This window comes from Sphaerodactylus townsendi, linkage group LG04 (assembly GCF_021028975.2).
Source record: "Sphaerodactylus townsendi isolate TG3544 linkage group LG04, MPM_Stown_v2.3, whole genome shotgun sequence".
Taxonomy (NCBI): Eukaryota; Metazoa; Chordata; class Lepidosauria; order Squamata; family Sphaerodactylidae; genus Sphaerodactylus; species Sphaerodactylus townsendi.
Window position 1 is genome coordinate 94,101,773 of NC_059428.1, and position 16,901 is coordinate 94,118,673.

The window sequence follows — 16,901 nt, forward strand, 5'->3', positions numbered from 1 at the left end:
GAATATTCCTGGTTTGATGAGGTTTGCTGGCCTTGTCAGACTTTTTCATCTCACTGTACCTGCTTCACACTAATCACTGCCTCTCATGAAGCTCTTTCTGTATCTTGAGATTTAAATTTGCATCAGTCTCTTTTTAAAACAGTTTTCCCTTTGCCTCGCTGCAGTCAAATGTTCCCTAATACAAATTATACTTTCAGATTTTTGCAGCCTTGAAGGTTTCCTGCAAGATTTCATAGTTGCAGTTCTTTGGTGAGAAAATAACAATGTAATTGACCACTTACTACTATTTATTCACAATCATTCATAGAGTATTTAGATGTGCCAAGGGCTCATGCTTCATTAGCCCCTACAGTATTCCCAAAATGAGAGGTAGTAAGTCTTTTACTATTAATCCTGTCTTTTAGAAAGTTAATAGCTCTTTCTAAAAGACCACACATTTATAGCTGATTAAGACATTCAGAACAGAAGAGGATTTCAAGAGATTCATGCATCTGAAGCCTAATGGAACTAGAATTCATGAATTTATGAATCCCACGAGGTGAACAGATTTTACCTTGGTTGAAACTCATGACTTTCTACTACATTCAGAAGCACATATAGAGAAGGAAATGTGAATTACACTTGTAAAATCCTGTGTTGAATTAGTTGGGAGATTGCAGCAAATTGAAGCTCATTCAGTGCAAGACTGAAACACAGCTGATCGGTCAAAAAACTGCTCAAGGACGGAGTCTGTCTGTCTTGTAGGGGTTTGCACTCCCCCTTAAGGAATTGGGTCATACCTTGGGAATCTTCTGGATTAGGTCATATGGTTGGAGGCTCATGACTTGTCTATGTTATGTATTGCCTTCACCTTCAGCTAATACACTAGGTATGAACACGGTGATCCATGGCCTGATCACATTTAAGTTTGATAGTCATTATGTATCATATGTGGGAATCCCTCTGAAAACAGAAACATCAGTTGGTCCAAAAAACAGCAGTCAGGCTATTGCTGGAAGCTGAGTATATGGATCGTGTCACTCCTTTGTTATCTACACAGGCTGCTCATTGGTTTCTGGGTATGAATCAGAGTGCAGATTCGTATTTTTTTAAAGGCCCTTAAATGACTTGTGACCAGGATGTTCTCTCATTCTATCCAGTCACCCAGTTTAATATTCTCTTCCCAAGTCCTGTTCTTTGTGCCCCCATCTGCAGATGTTGGAGTGAGTGGTAATCAGACAGGACTTTTTCAGTGACTCACCTTTGGGGGTCCTCTGCTGTTAAGGCTCACCTGATGCCTACTTACTGACTCTTAGATGTTGTGCTAAACCATTTCGCTTTACCTAGATTTTTTTATTTCCCTATTTTCCAGCTGTTTTATGTTACCTGTTTATCATTTTAGGTTGACTAATGTGTTTGTGGCTTGTTTTAATTTTTATAGTTTTGTGGTTGTTGTTTCTATGATTTATTTTTTCTTCGTGAGGCCCCTTGAGTGGGTCTCTAGATAAATTAAAAAAATTAAAATACACAATAAAGATGAAGAAGGAAGATGTGATTGACCAAATCGTCATGTCTCACAAAGTGTAACTAGAAGTGTGACCTTTTAATATAAAGTGTACAACCTTGGGGTATGTGCAAGTTAGAGAAGTTCCCTTTTCTGTCATAATCCTTCTGCTTAAATTTAAAGGCTGTAAGCAGTGGTGGGATTCAAATAATTTAACAACCAGTTCCAGTGGTGGGATTCAAATAATTTAACAACTGGTTGTTTACAAGCACCATTTTAACAACTGGTTCTGCCGAAGTGGTGCGAACTTGCTGAATCCCACCACTGGCTGTAAGTTCTCCATGGGGGGCAATTATATTGCCCTGCCTGTACAGTATTGAGAGTAGTGTAGTGGTTTTAATGTGAAGGACTAGGATCCAAATCCCCACTCTGCCATGGGAACTTGCTGGGTTATTTTGGATCTGTCACCCACTCTCAGTCTTGACCCTGGCAAGTATTTGGATGAAGACCTCTTAGGAATACCAAGGATGTGATGTAGAGACAGGCAACAGCAACCCACCTTTGAATGTCTGCTGCCTTGAAAATCTTATGGGGTCACCATAAATCAGCTGTGACTTGATGGCAAAAAAGCAGTATTATTGCATTTAGTTGTTAGGCACCTGATTGAGGCAGCTCATAAAATAAAAGAAGATCATGTAATAAAAACATAAAATAATTAGAATTAACAACCATTAAAATCAGTATATTTATGATATATATGGTTCTTGCAACAGGCTAGAAGCAAATTGTAAAAACAATTACAAGATCAAACCCCTCATTAAAAGCCTGATGATATATCCTCTCGAGCCAGGGATGTCATGTTTTTCTGCAAAGGAAAAATGTCCTATGGAATCACAGTACTTGCAGAGTTCATTCTTCGAAGTGATTTGTGTCTTGTCCCTTTCATGCGAGTGGCCCCCAGGGATGCCCCGGCGTTAACTATGCCAGTGCACCTCCGCTCGCCCACCAATGCGGAAAGGCGGCCTATGTTTAAATTATGGAGAAAAGGTCAAGTGAGGGTGGTTTTTGTTGTATTAAAAATTACTGTGAATCTAGTTTAATTTCAGTCTGAGGATCTGGAGCCACTTTTCTAGCATTCATGTTAAGCTCTTTGAAGGTCTTCAATCTACTTAAGGTTTCACAACTGGAAAGCAAACTTCAAATGTGCTTAGGAATACTTCATACTGTTCTAGTTTAATGATAGATAGTTTTTTGTATGTGAGTCTGCAGAATGAGTGGCAGTTCCATTTCTATGCAGCATCCTCTTGCACTCTTCTCAGGAAACGCCTCCAGCATATTTCCCCATAGATTTTCCCATTAGCACACAGAAATATCATGTTTCTAAACTGAGCTGCAAAGCAGATGTGGCATAAAAGCACTTTTAAAGATTGTTAATACTTACCTCTCTAAAGTTGGAATCCTGTAAGGCCTCGAGCAATTTACATGAGGTGAGGAATGCTCAAGTCAAATGGTATCACTTCAAGCTGTGCCCAGTTTAATAAATTTAGAGCCGATTGTAACTAAATGAGCACTGTAGCTGGAATCAACACTTGTGAACAGTAGAGCAGTCCTTTCTTCCTCTGAAAGAGGGAGGGAGAAGCAATAAATCAAACAATATGTATAAAGTTTGTGCTTGGGCCAATTTGCTGTCTGATTGTCAGAATTAATTACCAAATGATACTTGCTGCTACCATGATGTTAAAATATCTGTTAACAGTATTCCTTGACATCTCTTCTTATTTTATCTGCACTACTGCTCACATTTCCAAAGGCATAAAAGTCTCATTTATTGCATCTATTGCAATTAGACTTTTCCATGCATAAATGCACAAGCATCTAAGACACACAAAGTGATGAGATATCATTGGTTCTCAAATAGGATAAATATTTTCACTTTTATACAGCCCTATATGTTGCTAAGAATTAAACATTATGCTTAGAATATAGTAATTAGCTGTGTAAGGACTTATTTAATTTAGTGAATTGAATTGGAACCTTTAATAGCATTTAAAAATATAATATACAATAGACTTGAAGAATATAAAGATTAAGATCATTAAATAAAACAATCCTTTTAAAAAAAGACTAAAAGTTTTGGTTAGTGAAAAATTGGGAATGTGTGGTGACAACAACACACAGAAATCTGACCGTAGACTTGCTATCTAAGAAAAACAGAGTTTTGGCAGCATCCGCAATGCTGTCTAGGCCAGACAAGTAAGTTTTTCTATGCAGAATTGTAAAGAGGGTGAAGGACGTGTTGAACAGTTTCCTCCAATCCAAGGGTGCAACTGCAAGTTCTATCAGTGGCTGCAATATGATTCTCTGCTGAATCTTCTGGTGGAAGGAAGCACGTTGCAGATAGCCAGAGTAACAGCTCGTTGCAGTTTGGGACTTATTTACTTTAGTCTTACCATCTTGCACATCTCTAGGTGTACAAAGGTTTCTTCTGAGTTGAATTAAATATACAGTCATTTGATCTCATAATTTCATTCACTGTTTCATACTGCTGCTATTGTTGTATCAGTAATTCCAAACAGATCCAGTCGGAAAGTATGAGTAAAGCATGGAAAGCACCTCTTGTCACTGGGTTACACTAGTGCTCCCAAGCCAGGTCAAATTCCCAATATATTCACCTAGCCCTACTGGAGGATATACAGGTGCAGAAACGGTAGATGGTCTAGTAGCATCTTAGACCCTAACAAGATTTTCAGGGTGAAGGTTTTTCAAGAGGCAAAGAGACCTTCCTCAGATACATATAGGAAGGGAGCTTTGACATTTGAAAGCTTACACACTGAAAATCTTGTTGGTTTCTAAGATGCTTCTGGACTTGAATCTAGCTCTTCTACTGAAGACCAACATGGCTAACTCTATGTGCAGAAATATGTCTCTACCTGTGTACAGTTGGAGAACATATCCTGCAAACAATTATAATGTCTTCTTCTGATATATCTGTATAGTTGATACAGTTTATGTATCAGCTGCTCAAAAGAGGGAAGGTGGAATTTAGTTCCCATTTCTTTTCTTCACTGAAAAAAATGATTGATGTAATTGCCATTGACAAGGGCACACAAGCACAGACTTGACCATGTGGATGTCTGTGTGTTTTCTGCTTTCCTCTGTGTCTATGCATATACATTTGCCAGCTAAGCACATCTGAATTACAGTACTGTAATATGCTCAAACGTATGCCATACTCTTACTACTTTGCTTAGAATCAGTCCCATTAAATAGACCTGAGTAGGATACTGACTAGAAGTGCTTAGGATTGGCCTCTTATTCTTTAAGATGCCATATCAAACTTTTAATTTTATTTTAGTGGTTAAATGTGCACATTCCAATGCATAAATGCACAGGAATCCAAAACACATACTGTTTCATGCAGCAGCCAACTAGTTGTCCTGGAGAGCAACAAAACATGTGATAGAGGTCAAGGCCTTACCTGGATGTTCCATTATAGCATCGGTGTCCAGAGGTTTGCAGCTTCTGAGCGTAAGAAATTCCTTTTAGTCATAATGTCTTGTGCTCAGTGATGGACCTGACCATGAATATACCTAATTTCTTTTAAAAGCCGTTTGTATTAATGGCCATAGCTATTTACACTGTCAGTGAATTCCACAACTGAACTTTTCACTGAATGAGGAAGCACAACCATAACTAGCTAATTTTGAGCCCAAGGAAAGAATATAAAATTACACTCCCTATACTCATTTTGGTAAAATGGTAAATACATAAATAACAAGAGTTATGATAACGCAACATTTATTTTAGTCATGATATGCTTTTTCTGTGCCCCTCAGCTTTGTGCACCCAAGGAAAGCAACTTGAAACAGCTCTGGAAAGAAGTGTTTTAGTTTGCTGGTATCAGATATCTAATTTGGCTGCTGCTTAGAGAAAATGCCATTCTGGATTTAAACACAGTTTTGAAATTTACTTGGAAACAGTGTTGTAAAAGAGCTTTTCACGCCTGCTTTGGCATACTCAGAGATAGTATTGTTATAATAGATTAGAGTTTTTGGTCTTTCATCTTTCAGATATTTAATTGTTTGAAAGAACCAAAGTACTGGCAGAACTGTACTGACATACTATCTGATTATCGCTATTATGGAGCCTTTTCTGAATAGAGTAAAAAGGTAAATTCTCAGGTTTGAAAGGTCAATTTAATTATGAATTAAATAAGCCTTTATTTTTACCTGGGACAGCCCAATTTAGATGGGGGGCAATGGACTTTGGGAGTGGCAGAGGGTTGCACCAATGCATTTACTCCTTCACCAGTGAAGGGGCACCAATGCTGGTGGAGGGGGCAAAGACACTGGTGCCCAGGCTCCCTGCAGTTCTGCAGCAGGCAACCCCAGAAGGGGTTGTGGGTTGCTGATATTGTTGTTGTTGTTGTTGTTGTTGAATTTATATACCACCCTCCCCCAGAGTTCCTGGGGGTGGAGCTGTCAGTTTCCACTGGTGTTCCAGCCCAGCAGTATTGCCTTCTGAGCCCACAGACTTATGCCACACGAAAGTGTAGTGTAAGCCTATTTAGGTTATGACGCGATTTGGGCAGCAGAAGGGTTTTCAAATTTTCCTCCTTTCTGTACCATCTGAAATCCCTTTTGAGGTGGCATGGTGCCACCTTTGACATGCCATCCCCAGCTAGCACCGTGCTGATATCTGGATCATGCTATAACTTTTTATCACATCTTGGCACGAACAGGCCCATTTGGAGCCCTGGAGGTGCGATGCAGCACTGTAATGGCACCTCCCTACTGCCTTCAAGAGGGCTTTTAGGCAGTCTGGGAAGGCAAAGACCCCCCCCCACACACACACACTGCCAGAGAGCCCTCTGCTGGACTCAGCTATGGCATAACTGCTGTAAGCTTAGAGTAGAAGCTGATTAATATTGGCTCCACCCCCAGGACAACTCCACCACACCTCCATTGTGCCAACATTGCTAGCAGAGGTGTGGAAGCACTGATGCAGGACTGGGCACATGTCCAGGTGCTGCTACATCTGCTTACCAGTGTTTTTGCTTTCCTCTGGGGTCAGTACATGCCTATGTAGTTGCTGCCAACCCATGCTGTCTGTACTGTCCATGGTGGTCTTCTCCCTGCTCACTCCTGACCCCATGCCACAACTGTGGTCTTAGGTAAAACAGAGGCTGGGACTTCTGTTTTCTCTTCAATTTTTTTATTTTATCCCAGGCTCTGTTTTGTTCTAACTACAGTGAAGTGATAATTATACTGGCCTTATAGGGCTGTTGCAAGGATCACTGTTATCATTAATGTGTAGCACTTTGAACACTGAGAGTCAAACATAAATGTTAAGTGTTGCTGTTATATAAGGATTCCAAATTACAATAGTGTCACTGATTACAAGTGAGATATGGGGTGTGGGAAACATAGTAATATTTTCCAGAGTCCCTAGCAAAGCTTCTTTCTGATACATTTCATTAGAGAAAACATGACTTGGTTTATGCTGAATTGAAATGGTTCAGAAAGAAGTTTTGATACCAGAAAAGGGATTCTGGAAAATACTACCATGAAATGCTTGAAAAATGAAAGACCTTGGGGCTCTCCTGGGAAGTATAGTTCATCAGGCAGTTTTTTCCCTGAACTGTGAAGAGGCTGCTTTTTTCAGCCTCAAAAAGTACTAGAAATAGAAAAGGAATGTAGGTAAGTGTGGGAAGGGGGGCAGAGTGTGTGTGCTGCGGGGGGCGCCGCGGGGGGTGCCACAGGGGGTGCCACAGGGGGCCATGGGGGGGTGGAAAAAACACACTGCACACCGGGGCAGTTTGGCCCAGCTACACCTCTGCATGGCTTACAGTCTGTGGCCCTGACTAAGTCAGTATAGTGTATTTACTACCTGAATCCTGCCCAGTACATAATTACCATCAATGAGATAATCAGAAGGAAAAACTATGTGACTTGAGTGTTACCTGGCTACCTATGTGAATTAAGCATTTCCTGATTATTGCCTCATTCACTTTGTGAATTATACTGAAGCAGCAAACATCTATGTCTAGTTTCCAACTACTAGGACCCATCAGAAGGAGCAACTAGGCCGGTACCTTTCCACTCTACCAAAACCTCCTCCCCAAAGAACATTTGTATTCATGTTTAATATCATATATATTATTATTATTTTATTCTTGTGAGCCACCTAGGGATCCAGTGGTGACGTGGCTCTGTGACGGATAGCTACATAATGATTCCTTGTCATGGAATCATGCATATTGATTCCTTGTCAAGGTTCCTTTTCATAAGGTTTCAAAATGAAAAGAAACAACAACTGAGAATTATACAGTTGGCAATTCAGAGAGAAATATGGACAGTTAAAACTGCAGTTGAATCTGGCTGCTGGAGCAAGAAGTACGCAGTGCTTTAGGATAAAAAAAAGGCCCTTTGTGGGAGGGAAGTGATTTAAGTGTCCCTATCTAAAGGAAATAGCTCCTAAATGAAGGGGATGATCCCTAATCAGTTTTAAGACAGAAAACTGAGAAATTGTGTCTTTTTTCCTGACTCCATAAGCATTAGCAATATGGATTCAAGAATCTTAAGTCTGTGTGATGAAACACTGACTGCCAACATTTCTCAGCCTTGGTCTATATATCAAAAGTATCCACACCTGTCTGTGAAATACATCAGATACATCCTGATTACCAAATATCTATTCTTTACAAATATCCTAACGTTTTTGTTTTGTTATATGCCAAGTTTATTTTCTGAAACTATCCTGCAAACCTGACGTTGCCATTTCCACAAAAGGGACAAATAAAACAATTTTGAATTTTTATTTCATTAATCCTCCCTTGTGCCATATTCTAACATATATAAATGAAGAGTTGTTGGCAGATCCTCCAATTGTCTTAAATTGGGACAAAACAAAAACAATAAGAGATAATTGCCTTTCTGTGGTCAGAACATAATGAGCTGTCATTTTCATTGATAGTTTTATTTTGACCCAAGATTTCTCTGCTAATAGCCAACTAGGAACCAATTAGTGTATATGTACAATCCTTTTCACTTATTACAGAATCTCATGTGCTGTTTTCTTACTCCCTAACACACTTTGGAGAGATCTGGACACTTTGGAATATTTCACAATATGCTCTGGGGGTCTACTTTTTTAATATCTTGGTGCTGTAAACTCAGGTATATCACATTTGCTCTCTTCATCTCCTCTAATCGATGGTCCCAAAAATGGAACATTTTCACTATTTTGTCTCTTAGTTTTTATGATGCTGAAAATTATCTCCTTTTCAGCAAAGATAATGGAGGGTACTTCTATCATAATTTTACTGCAGCTGTCTTTTGAGATAATGCAGAAATAAAACTCATAGAAGTGAGGAATTTCCCAAACTTTTTCATTGATTGGGAGCACAAAGAAACAAATGTGAACATTTTAAATACCCTTAAAAATAACAGTGTAATCCTGAAGGGGGGGCAGCAAAGAGGCATGCTGTGCCATGGTCAGCAAGCTGACAGGGACACTCCCTCAGCCCCTTTAAAACTGCTCTATACAGCTCCATAGATCACACCTACTTTTGTGCTAGCATAAGTCTATGGGGCCATTGTTGGACTGCCAGGGCTCAGAAAACCAGTCCTGCTATCATGAATGATCTCTTTAGTTCTGGCATGGGCTCCTGCTCCAAAGGAGCACATGCAGCACAGCTGTGCTGGCACTGAGTACCAAACTGCTGCACAGCTCCCCAATTAGGCTTGGAGATTTGGGTGCACCAAATCTTGGATTTGGGCCGAATATGGGCATATTTGGCCATATTCGAGCCAAAATAGGCCGAATATGTCCTGCCTGAATATGAACAAATCTGAATGCAAGGTATTCAGACTTTTTTGTGGAGAGGTTTTTTTTGTGTTTTTGCATTTTGGCCTGCAGGGGGCACATTTTTAAAGTTAGAAGCGCCAAAATTTTAGGGTATCGTCCGGAGACTCTCCTGATGATGTCACCCAAATTTGGTGAAGTTTGGGTCAGAGTCCAAAGTAATGGACCCCCAAAGTAGGTGCCCCATCCCCCCATACTTTCCAATGGGAGCTAACAGGAGATGGGGCTACCCCTTTGAGTGTCCATAACTCTCCTGGTAATATCATGCAGACTTGGTGAACTTTGCATCTGGGTTCAATTTTATGGCCCCCCAAAAGGCTTATTTTGTTTCCCCTCTCCTACACATGAAGCCTTCTGGCTGAGCTCTCTCAGAAATCTCCCAACCATCCCCTCCCACCTCCCACAGAAGCAAGGGCCGTTTCTGCACGGCGTGGAGGCGGAGGCCGTTCGCATGCAAGCATGCGGACGGCCTCTGGAGAGGCTGGCAGACGGCAGGCGGCTCTGCATGGAGCCCCCCCTTCCCTTTCCCATTTACCTCTCGTGTCGCCGTCCTGTGGGCCTCCTAAGCCCCACCCACGCTGCCCTCCGACCTCCAGGGGTCGGAGGACAGTGAGGGAGGGACTTAGGAGGCCAGCAGGACGGCGACACAAGAGGTAAATGGGAAAGGGAAGGGGAAACAGCGTGTTCCCGGCGGTGCTGTTCGCACCACGCCGCCAGGAACACGCTGTTGAGGGGAAAAACAACCCTTTAAAGGGTTGTTTTTCAGGGCGACCTGACGCCGCCCTGGGGGAGAGGGAGCGGAGTCAGGTCGGCGCTGCTGCATTGCAGCAGCACCGCCTGTGCGAATGGCTCCCTGGGGGCGGCGTATTTCCCCGGGGCGCCATTAAAGGGCTGTGAAGAAACGGCCAAAGTTCACAAGAGTGGATGCTGTTACCAGGAGGGCCTCCTGGAGCCACCCTGAAAGTCTGCTGCCTCTCTTCACAAATGTGCAGCCTGCTGTTATGGCCAGTTGGCTCTATCCTAGAGATTTGGGGGGAGAGCTTTGGGGGTTTTCTGGGTAGGGGCGTCTAATTTCCTGCAGGGCTGCTGGTGTGAGTCTCCTGAAAGGAACCAGCCAACTTGCTAAAGTTTGGATGGCTGGGCACTTCTTCTATGGGCATCGGGTTCACCTTCAACTGGGTGCTCACAGCATTTGCCCCTGCCAAGCAAACAGTACTGAAACAACCCCCACCCCATTTTTTTTAAAAAATCAGATGGACCCGAATTTTTCAGGTATACCCGAATATTCAGGTATATCTGAATATGTTATTTGTCTTATTCAGGCATACAGATAGTTTTATGCATGAATAAATCCGAATTTTACTGAATTTCTAGGGTATCAGCATAAGTGTCTCTGCACCAGCATAATACCCCTTACACCAGTGCAAGTGGCATTTACATCAGTGCTGGGGTCACTCTGCCTCCTTGAGGGTTTTGCCTTCCTTACCCAGATTGCATTTTTGTAAATATCTGAGTTGTTCTTTGTAGCGTCCTTGTTTCATCACAATTTTTAGATCCTAAAAGTAGCTTTGAAAGCAGAACTAGAAACGGTAATATCAGAACATTCCCAAGGTTTGAAAATATTTTTGCAAGCTGCAAAATATAAGACTTTTTTTTCCACTGGACATTTTTTCCATTTGCACAACAGTAGACTTTGAGTAACCTTCTGTCACCTTTTTATTGCTACTTTGTGAGTTTCTGTGATATAATTTGTCAATACAACTTATGTTCCTACTAGACTTTATATTTGAAACGCTGTCATGGCAAAGGAACAGTTTTGTCAACCTAATAAATTGGTTCCCAAGGACATTTCTGACATGCAGTTTGGATGCTTCCCCTTTGTTCTTAATTATGTGACTCTTCCTCATGTGGGTAGGGAGAGAGATCAGATAATCACCTTGTTTATTTATTTGGAAATTTTTAATGCTGCCTCTCCAGCATCTGATTGGGGTGGCTTACAAAATAAAGATAATTACAAAATTAAAGATATTAACTGATATTAATTAAAATCCAGAAAAAGACCCAGCCCACATAATTGTCAGTACTAAATTAGACAATGCAAAAAACATAGAAAGGACATATTCTGTTGAAAGCAGGGTCACAATATGAGCCAGACGTGGTAGCAGATAGTACTGAACAAGCCAATGTTATGGTGATTCATGAAGACAGATGAAGGTTTAAAAAGAATAAACTTGGGAAAAAAACTGTGTATAATAACTTGCCAAGACTAGAAGGGAAATGAATGAAAAAAATTAGAGAGTGTGTACATGCAGTAAATGGGGTATTGTTAATTGTTTAAAAATTCTATCGCACAATAAAACCTGAACACCACTCACTAAAACAGTATTCTACACAGCCAGCCTTAAAAAGTAGCAACAGCATCCAAATCAAGATTAAAAAAAATGACCCTGGGTTATACAAAGTAGTCAAAAGCCTTTGTAAATGAAAATGTCTTAACCTGGCACTTAAAAGACTCAATATGAAGGAATCCCAAAGAAGATGTACCACTACAGAAAAAGCCCTGTCTTGCATGGAATCCAAAGTAGCATCAACTCCAATGATGGGTGCACCCAAATCAGACTTTGTGATGAATTTTTAAATTTAATTTTCAGTTGCATCAAGTGATACAGCAATTTATCAAGTATAGCCACTCTAAACTGTTATGGCTTTCAATATTGTAACCAGAATTTGGATTATATTTGAAAACAATTAGGCAACTGGTGAAGCTGTTTTATAATGGGTGAAATGTGGTTCCAGTATCTATTACTTATCAGGAGCCTTGTAGTCACATTTTGTTCTAATTGGAAGCCTATGAACCCTTTTGAAAGGTCAGTCCATATTGAGTATGCAGTAATCAAAACTTGATGCAATCAGTGCATGAAATATTTGGACAGAAAAAGGTAAATGATAAGGAAATAGAGAGCTTTAAACATAAGAAAAAATAAGGCAAAAATAAAGCCTCAACAGTGTGGTGTAGTGGTTAGAGTGCTGGACAGGAATTTGGCAGAACCAGTTCTGAATACCCACTCTGTAATGGAAGCTTGTTGGTTATCCTTAGGCCAAATAATATGCCCTCAGATAAACCTACCTCTCAGGTTTGTTGTAAGAATCAAATGGAGAAGGTTATAAGCTATTTTAGGCCCCTATTAAAGAGAAAAGGGGAGCAGAAATGAAGTAAAATAAATACACTTTTCAATTAATGTGAATGCATCAAGCTATTTTTTCTATGCATTTTGATGTGATTATGATAAAATTGAAGGTAAATACACTGTGCAAATAATTGGATTTGTCATTTGAAAAGTATAGTTCTTACTACCATTGATTAGCCAGTGCTATCTAGAGATTCATATGCATACCATAATCTCCTGTGAATGGGCTTTCCCATGTTCTCTCAGGGCTCCTGAATTCACAGGAAACCACTGAATAGGTAAAAATGCAATATTTTCTTTATTATACCTCTCAAATGGTGGACAGTGCCAGGCCCTGTAAAATACCAAAGCTCTCTGTACTATTTCTAGTTTTCTGAGAACTGAAAAAAACAGGGAGCTATTTGTAATGACTTCATCTCTTCATTCTCATCATTAAAAGGGTACTTATTCTTGCAGCACTCAGGGAAAATTACATTAGCCTGAAAATAACAAGCTAAAAGATTGTCTTGAAAGGCATTATTCGCAGAAGAAATAGATGAATAGGTCACCTAATCTTTGGAGGCACAGGCTCCAAAAATAGTACATGGTTATTACTGTGTGCGTGTGTGTGCGTGTGTGCGTGTGTGTGTGTGTGTGTGAGAGAGAGAGAGAGAGAGAGAGACACTCTTGAGAAGAGTGCTGAAGGTACTACAGAAAAAGAAAGCAGATGGTGAAGGTGACTGTCCTTTAGAAATGGCACCCAGGAGATCAGAGACAACGAATGGCTTTCATCTCAAAAGACAAGGCACTTTCTTTGAGAAGCTATATACACTTGAACAAAAACACAGGCTGAATTAATCCCATGACAGCCAGTCCCCATAAAAATGTGCATCATCTTCGGGTGCTCATTGGAGAACAGAAACTTTACACTTGTGCTTGCCTCCTAATCCTCTTTGGATAATACCAGAAACCTAAAAACTGCCAGTGCCTCTATCTTAAGCAATAGCATCCAAACTTGTGAGCATCTGGCAAGGGATAATTACAACTAACACTTCATAATTGGTACTACAGAGATGGGAAATGTATTAGAAACAGCTGCATCATGCATTTCCATGCTGTAGTTAGTTTGCTAAACAGCCCATGTGTATTTTAAAACTAATCCATTACTAAAGATACCCATAAACCTACCACTTCAATGGAAGGGAGTGCTTATCGGGTTAAATATCTATCATAAGGCTTTATTTTGGTGAAAATTAATATCCTTGTAATTAAATGTTTGCTTTTTTGTGGGAGGATGTGGGTAGCTGCACCTGCAACAATTGCAAGTTGGTTGCTGTCTTGGAAGAGAAGGTCTATCAACTTGAGGTGCAGGTATCTACTCTTCAGCACATTAGGAAGTATGAGGATTTCTTGGACATAGTGGAGCAGACTGTTCTGGAACAGACAGGGGATGCTTCTGAGGAGAGGGGCTGTTCCAAAGGTGGGAGGTAGACATTTGGAAGAATGTGACACATGGAAGTAGAAGAGCCAGGATCATTCTGTGAGTTTAAAGCTACAAAATCAATTTGAATTTCTCTCCCTTGTCAGTGATGATGAGGAACAGGCCTATGAGCAACAATCCTCAGGGAATGTGTGGGTGAAATGGCAATCTTCAGCACATGGAATGGCTCCTGCCAATCCCCAGAGGAGAACTGTGGTGGTGGTAGGGGGACTCTCTGCGGAAGGAAACAGAAGCAGTGATTTGTAGGTCTGACAGGATGTCTCTAGAGGTGTGCTGTTTCTCTGGGGTGAAAATCCATGATATAGCAGAGAGGCTGACAAGACTCATCAATGTCACTGACAGGTACCCCTTCCTTTTGGTCCATGTGGAAACCAATGATACTGCAAGACATAGCTTTTAGGATATCACAAGAGTAGGAAGCTCGGTGCACAGGTTGTCATCTTGTCTCTTCTCCTAGGATGTGGCCCAGGGAGGAAAAGAAGAATAGTGGAGGTGAATAACTGGCTTTTCAGATGGTGCCACCTAGAACATTTTGGCTTCTTGGACCATGGTCTGCGGTTTTATGAAGATAAACTTCTGGCAAGGGATGGGTTGCACCTTATGGCAGTTGGTGGAAACATTTTTGCTAGGAGGCTTACAAACCTGATCAGGAAGGCTTTAAACTGATGAATATGGGGGAGGGAGACAATATTCCTGAGGACAGGAGTTCATCAAGTGCTGGACATAATAGTTCAGATATTATAGAGACAACTGAGTGAATAATTCAAGAACCCAGCAGTGGGAGAAAAATAACCTTTAAAAAGCCGTCAGGGGGATGACTCATGGTCTTAAGATGTCTACACAAATGTACAGGGCATGGGAAATAAACTAGACAAACTCAAACTCTTAACATAGCAAAGTAAATATGATATATTTACTCTGAAACCTGGTGGAATGAGTCTCATTATTGGAATGCAATAATTGAGAGGTATAACTTATTTCAGAGAAATACACCAAATAAGATAAGAGGAAGAAGAATTTGCCTTTATACACTGCTTTTCTGTCCTATAAGGAGACTCAAGGGGGTTTGCAAATTTATTTCTTTTCCTCTCCTCACAACAGTCACCTTGTGAGGTAGGTGGGACTGAGAGAGTTCCGAAGAACTGAGACTAGCCCAAGGTTTCCCCACAGGCTTCATGTGTAGGAGAAGGGAAACAAATCCAGTTCCCCAGATAAGAGTGTGTTGCTCATGTGGAGGAATGGAGAATCAAACCCATTCTCCAAATTAGAGTCTACTCTTAAGTATACCACTCTGGCTACATAGCACTATATGTCAGGGATGATTATACCTGTGAGGAGGTCTGTGACTTAAATACTGGAAGTCAGGTTGAAAGCATCTGGATAAAAATTAAGGGGAATGTGATGTCATTGTGGGGGTCTATTACAGATCCACAAGGCAGACTGAAAACTTGGATGGAAAGGAATGACCAAACTTTCATAAAGGAGAGATATAGTAATAATAAGAGATTTCAATTATCCAAATATTTGCTGTGAAAGTCAGACTCTGTCAACACTATAAAGTCCAACAAATTCCTCACTTCCCTTGCAGATAATTTCATTGTCCAGAGTGTGGAAGAGGCAACAAGGGGACTGATTGTTTTAGATCTGTTCCTAACCAACTGGGATGACCAAGTTAATGGGGTGAAAGCAGTGGTGGGATTCAGCAGGTTTGCACCACTTCGGCAGAATCGGTTGTTAAAATGGTGCTTGTAAACAATCAGTTGTTAAATTATTTGAATCCCACAACCGGAATTGGTTGATAAATTGTTTGAACGCCACCACTGGGTGAAAGGGGTGGGTCCCTTTGGTGGGAGTGATATGTTCTCCAAGAATTTGTTATATAGTGAAAAGGGGAAGCCAAGCATAGTCAGACATGCATTCTAGACTTTAAGAAAGCTGATTTCAGTAATTTTAGGGAACTATTGGGTGTGATCCCAATAGCCTCCCTTTTCTGTGGGGAGGGAGGGACTTTGGGTTATTGGATTGCTGGATGCCACCTTATACTTAAATTTAAATTCAAATTTTGAATTTTTAAATTTGGAATAAGAATTGGAAATTTTTATCGCTGCTTTTATATGTTATCATTTTATATTGTATTTTATATGCTGTGCACCGCCCAGAGACCTTCGGGGATGGGGCGGTATAAAAGTCTAATAAAATAAATAAATAAATAAATAAATCCCATGGTTAAGAATATAAAAGAGTGAGTGTATGGTGATATTCTCAGTGGTGATTAATCCTGGGATAGTCACCCAAAATATCCAGGTTTCCTTGCGATCACCCCACTGCCGAACCGCAGAACACAGATCAGTCCTGTTTCTGGCGCTCCCCCCCTTATCATGGGATTTTCCTGGACCTGCTTGCATATGCACCTTTTTGAAAAAACACTCCAATGGGAGCTAATAGGAGAGGGGGGCTACATATTTGAGGGTCCATAACATTGGCCCCTATGAACCAAACTTCACCAAAGGGTCTCTTAAAGATACTATAAAATGTTGGTGCTGCTAGCTTAACTATTGCATCCCTATTTTGTTGATTTCTAGGATGCAGTCCAAGAATCGGGCTATGATAAGTTTTAGTTTTGGGGTTTGTTACAATTTTGGGGACAATTTATGACTGAATAAATTAAATAAAAATAATAAATTAGGGTTAGAATTGAGCCAAGGGCTAGGGTGAAGGCAAAACCTCAAAACCTAAAACTGACCATAGCCCTATTCTCAGATTGCACCCTAGAACTCAACGTAACATTAAGGCAAACCTGAGACCATTCCCTTCCCTTAACCCTAACCCTAATTTATTATTTTTATTCAATTTATTCAGTCAAAGATTGTTCCCAAGATTTTAA